Here is a 5,786-nt window from a genome sequence, read left to right as displayed (position 1 = left end):
TATTGATTTTTTGTTAATAAGGGAAATGTGATTCAAGCCTAACTATGTTATTTTCTATTAACCCTAAAATTAACAATTTTATTGTTTTCTATGTCATTTTTTTTATTACCTAAAAAATCGAACAAAAATCTATGTGAACCAAAACCTAAATCTAGCATGAATTTGAGTAGCACAGGGGGTTCAATCAGAAAATAATGGTGTAGTCAGCAAGGAATGGGCGCAGGGCCCAGGGTTGTTATTGTTCAGCTTTTCTTATGCAAAAAGGAAGTGTTTGATTGGGCCATATGGAGGTGTGGCTAACAATTTATAGCAAAGCCCAGACAAATTGATCCATGGATTCAGAATTTGGATTCTTTAGGTTTATTCAAATCAAAAACCCAATTAATCAGAATTGAAGCCTCAGGTTAATATCCACTTACGCTAATTAACTCGAATTAAACCTTATGTTAATTCAGATTAAACTCCATTAAATCTCCTAATTCAATTAGTTAACACAAGAGAAGATATTTGGAAAGGGGATTTAGGGTTCATTACCTTGTGACGAATCAGATTACCTCTGAAGGACTCGTCTCTCTCTCCCGCGCGAAGGCACAGACGGCGGCCGGAATCGTCGTCCCGTCTCCGATTACTCACTCCGCGTCACTCTCCGAATCAAGTTCTCCTCACTTCAATCTCTCTCGTCTCTGTTTCTTCACTTCTGCGTTTATGCCATTGGCGATGATGATGTTAAGATAGTTGAAGCTGTGGAGGAAGTTCAGTATGATGAAGAACGTGAAGAAGATCGTTATGAAGAAAAGATGATGAAGGTGTTGATTGCGACGGCGAAGAAGCTAAAGATTATGTGTTGTTTTGAGGTTTTGAAGGTCGAAGATCGATGGAGAGTGCCGAGAAGAAGATCGAGAGCGAGAGCAAGAGTTTGTTTTATGGTGAGTTTTCCGATTCCATTCTGAGTTCTTAACAATTTTGTTACTATCTTTCTTCTGAACTTTCTATTGTGCTATTGTGTGTGTTTCTGTTGCGAAGAATTGAAGATGGAGGGAGAGTGAGAGTTGATGGTGGCTGATTGAAGGATGAAGAAGTGTGAAGGTTGAAAGTTGCAGAGAGAGTTGAAGGGAGAAGATGAAGAAGAGGTGGGAGAGATGGCGTAGAGTGGTGGAGACGGGTGCGTGTGCTATGGTGAATGAATGTGGAAGATTGAAGGTTAATGGTGGTTGGAGTTGCAGAGATTGAAAGAGAGGAAGAAGAAACTGCTGAAGGAGGTGGAAGAGGACATTGAGGTGGTGCAGTTGCTGTTATATAGAGGTTGGAGGTTAGAATTCAGTTATGGGGTTTTAATCTGAGCCAATGATTGGGGAAAGGTTGTTACATGATTGAAGGGTGAGGATTGAATCTGCTCAAAGGTTAATTCTATTTCTGTTTCTGTTAGTTAGGTTATAACTGTTTGATGAGGTAGTTTTGTAACTGATTTTGGGAAGTTAGTTAGGGTTGTTACTGGTTCTGTTTGGCAGTTAGAAATCTGTTAGTAATGGTTAGGAGCTGTTAGTTGGTAGTTATCGGTTAGTGAAGGTTTAGAGGGATTCTGTTTTGGCGGTTGTTGTTAGTTATGAATTGGTTAACTCTGTTAGGAAACTGAAGGTTAGTTATGGGAGACTGCAAAGAGGGTCTGTTATGAATTTAGTCAGAAACTGTCGACTCAGTCGGTTGGAGAGAACTGTTGTTGTGAGCTGAGTCTTTTTCTTCATTGATTTTTTTCTGTTATATAGCTGTTCTACTGCGCTGGATTTCTGATTGGCTTCTAATTGTTTTTTCACAGTGACATAGCCTGCCCGGTTTAAGTTTCAATCTGCACGATGGCATTGCTTGTATGGATGTTGGTTATTGTCACATACTGGTTTGGATGCACGCAACAGATACTGAATTTCGGACAGGTTGATTACGGTTATTGAGTTGTTGGAGCGAGTGGAACAACTTTGAATCAAGTTTTGTGACTTATCTGACTACGTTTTCACATGAACCAGATTTCTCCGAGACTAACCGTGATGCTGTAGGAACTCCCCAGTATTTTGTATGTCCATAATTCTCTTACCTGATCTGACTTTGAATGTTGATTAGTGTCGAATGGACTGTTTTTTGTAACTGTTTTTTTTGTGACTGTTAGAAATGGTATGGCTGAATGTTGCAGGGCTGTGTTTGTATTGTTTATGTCCAGTTTTCCTCTTCCAACTTTCAATTGTTATGACTCTGATATTTTGGGGCTTTCTTTGGTTGAATTGTGAGTAGCATGAACATGAGTGTATTGTGGTACTTATCTTGAGTGTATGCTGACTGGTTTTTACGTCTTTCCGTGGCAGGTTCATGGAGAAAAATGAAGGAGAATTTGCTTGAAGAATTGAAGAAAGAAGTTTAGGGTTAGGAACAAAAGACTCGAACGAAAATCATTAGTTTTGTTGTAACATTCTTCATAAATTATGTAACTTTTGGTATAAGATGAAATGGATTTTTGTAATGAATTCGAATTGTAAATGTAACCGACTTTCGGGGCATATGTACATGTATGAACAATTATTTTTGTGATGAATGTTGAAGTTACTTGAATGATGAATGAATATGGATTTTGATGAGGTGAACCTTGAATTGCTTGAAAATGATGAATACCCTTTGAGAGAATGATGAAGCCTTTGTTAATTTGCGCCTTTCTAAACTTATGAACGAAAACAAAACTCTTCTTTGGGGCCCTTTTCTTTTAATGTAACTTGTAATTGGCTTGTAATGAGATGGCTTATATGACGAATCATCTGATGGGCACATTTTCAAATAGAATTGCATTTATCTTTTCCTTCGATTTGTTTTGAATTCAAACTCCAAATATTCCCATTCTTGCAATCTTGAATCTAGTAACATTAAAGCAAGATGAAGACTACATGGAAATCTTCACGATGGTCGCACACTATATCTTCTCAAATTCTGAATGCCCCAATGTTAATGGCTTGTAATTCCACTAATGAGCGGTATCCTTTAATTCATCACAAAAAATAGGGAAATAAACCCTTAATCATTGAATTTGATGAATATAAACGAAGAATAACTTTGAAGCTTAGTGAAAAGGAAATCCACAATATCCATGATCCACAACCCCAATTCCATAATTCAATCACAGAAGAACCCATTGAAACAAGCTTCTCTGAAGTAGGGGCCCCAAAGCCATAAAGGGACCTCAAGCTTTCGAAATCATCGATCCCATGTTTTGTATTGACTAATGAATGCATGATCTATGTTAGATGACCTAATGGAAGGTATGCAGATGAAAAGTGAAGCTAAAGCCAGTTAGAAATAAAGGGTAGGACAAATTTGGGGTATGACAATTTCCAATTTCTAGCATTCTATTGCTCAAAACCATTTTTATTGAAAAGAATATCACGCTAGCTTTCTAACGCCTCGAACGGAGACTCAAACGGAGTTACGATTCAAAAGATATGAATTGTTAAAGTTTCAATAAAAAAACAAACACCGACGTTATACACTGACAATTCTAAACATGTCAGAATTACTCAAAACAAATAAAAATATGACTCTTAATAATTCAAAACAACTCTGACAACTTATTGTCGACTCTAACAACTCTATTGACAACTCTAACAACTCTATTGACAATTCTATTAAATTATTATAATTTATTTATAAAGAATATTTAAACCAAACACAATTTCAGTCGATTCGTAAAATATCACAATTTCAACAAAATAACACCACCACGTTAATGTACTAATTAAACTTAGCTACCACGTAAATTTCCACCAAATTCCGAACAACTAAATATACAGTTTAATTTGGCTATTTCGGTCAAATGGAACTATTTTTATTTATTATAAGTAGCACTGTTACTAACCAACCAAGTGGTTCCATTTATTCAGTTCCTATTTTTCACTTATGTTGCATCAGTATATATATACACGTTTATTAAGTAACCACCAAGAATGATTTCAAAATGCATATATAGATAAGAGAAAGAAAACAGCACTTAGCACCTAGACCACAAAATTGTAGCACAGTGTGTGAAGTGTCGCTCGCCAATGATCTTGCTGTCGTCCGTCAAAAGGCATGAATGCCTAGGCATTATTGTCAATCGTCAAACAACATAGTCATTTCATAAATTTACAAACATGAATACAAACAGCAACCTTCAGCAACGACAATAAAAACAGAACTCTAAGCTTCGGTAACAATTAACACAGCTATTGCAATAACATAAATCCCTAATCCCCAACATACAAGATTTCATAAGCCCCATTATAGGAAGAGAATCCCACCCTTACCTTATTCAATATGGAGACTCCAATTGCACTTCCGATTTGGCACCATGGATGAAAATCTCTAAGCTCATTCCTCTTCTCCAAGGCTTGCCTCTTTCTCTTCAAATCTTGTTTTCTCCCAAAAATGACAACTACTCTTTCTCATCTCTAAAACCCTAATTTATCATTCTAATTGGGCTTAGTCCTTCACTTCCTTTTTATTATTCTTCACAAATTAATTAGGCCCAATAAGATATATAACTCAAATAATCAATTATATCACCTTTAATAATATTCCATTAATAATATTTCATCAATGTAATAATTCCGACTTATAAATAATATTATTCTTAATATTATTTTCCGACTTCAATTTAATAATTCCAAATATGCCCTTAAATAACACCGACAATCCAAATTCGACTAAATTGAATATTTCCGGTCTAATCTTAATTACTCAGAAAATTCTCAAAACTTCAAATATTATTCCAATAATATTTCTAATACTGAAAATATCAAAATTCTTGATTAAATATCGATCCTCTATCCCAAACTAAATACCGACTAAATCTTCCCAAAATACGAAAACTTCACTAAACACTCCGAACGTCTAGATTAAGCGGATAATCGAATTTTCGGGTGTTACAGTAGGGAGGGACCTTAATGAGCAGTACTTACCTATTGCTTTTAGGGGTAATTGAGACTGAGTCAACGAACACATGGAGCTGGTTTATGAAGTTGCTAATTAAAGACATTGGAGAAACCAGATGGTGTTTCATCTTCGATCAGCAGAAGGCAAGTGCTCATATTTATGAACTTTATTGTTTAATTCTAAGTTATAATATTTTCCTACTAACTTCTTGTTTTTATATTGCATTAAAAGGTTTGGTTAATGTGTTTGAACATGAATACCCTGGCTTTGAGCACATATTCTGCCTAAGGCACCTTTATTCAAGCTTCATGAAGAAATTTGGTGGAGAAACATTGTTTAGAGACTTGATAATGGTTGCAGTAAAGGGTACTTACTCTGAAGCTCGTTAGGCAAAGTTGCTTGAAATCAAAGGGGCTAGTGTGGAAGCATATGAATGGTTAAAGGTTATTCCCAAGGAAAAATGGTGTAAGCATACTTTTCCATTTTATTCTAAATGTGATGTCCTCATGAACAATTTAAGTGAGCCATTTAATGCTACCACCTTGTTACAAAGGGACAAATCTATATTAACAATGTTTGAGTGGATAAGGAATTACTTGATGGGAAGATTTGTAACCCTTAGGGATAAGATAGATAAGTATAATGGTGTGATTATGTACAGACCACTTAAGATACTAGACCGATAAATAGAAAAAGTGCTAGTTGGTTGGCAACATATGCAGGTAGATTAACCTTTCAAGTCACTCATGTCCTTTTTACTGACAACTTTGTAGTGGAATTGACTAACATAACATGCACATGTAATTATTGATCTTTAGTTGGAATACCATGTAGGTATGGTATAT

The 5,786-nt window shown here is 35.7% G+C and overlaps 1 long non-coding RNA gene across 5 annotated transcripts; it reads left to right on the top strand.

Annotated features, from left to right (window-relative positions):
- Positions 1-492: 492 nt before the first annotated feature.
- Positions 493-2,574, top strand: LOC131606080 (uncharacterized). Of its 5 annotated transcripts, XR_009284725.1 has the most exons (6): positions 493-926; positions 1,024-1,400; positions 1,814-1,928; positions 2,019-2,065; positions 2,183-2,272; positions 2,352-2,574. It is a non-coding gene; the product is annotated as an uncharacterized LOC131606080 (long non-coding RNA). The 5 variants fall into 5 exon arrangements; XR_009284723.1 differs by lacking the exon at positions 2,183-2,272; XR_009284724.1 differs by having other exon boundaries at positions 2,019-2,272.
- The last annotated feature ends 3,212 nt before the right edge of the window (positions 2,575-5,786 follow it).

This window comes from Vicia villosa, linkage group LG5 (assembly GCF_029867415.1).
Source record: "Vicia villosa cultivar HV-30 ecotype Madison, WI linkage group LG5, Vvil1.0, whole genome shotgun sequence".
Classification (NCBI taxonomy): Eukaryota; Viridiplantae; Streptophyta; class Magnoliopsida; order Fabales; family Fabaceae; genus Vicia; species Vicia villosa.
This window is presented reverse-complemented; position numbering and strand designations above follow the sequence as displayed.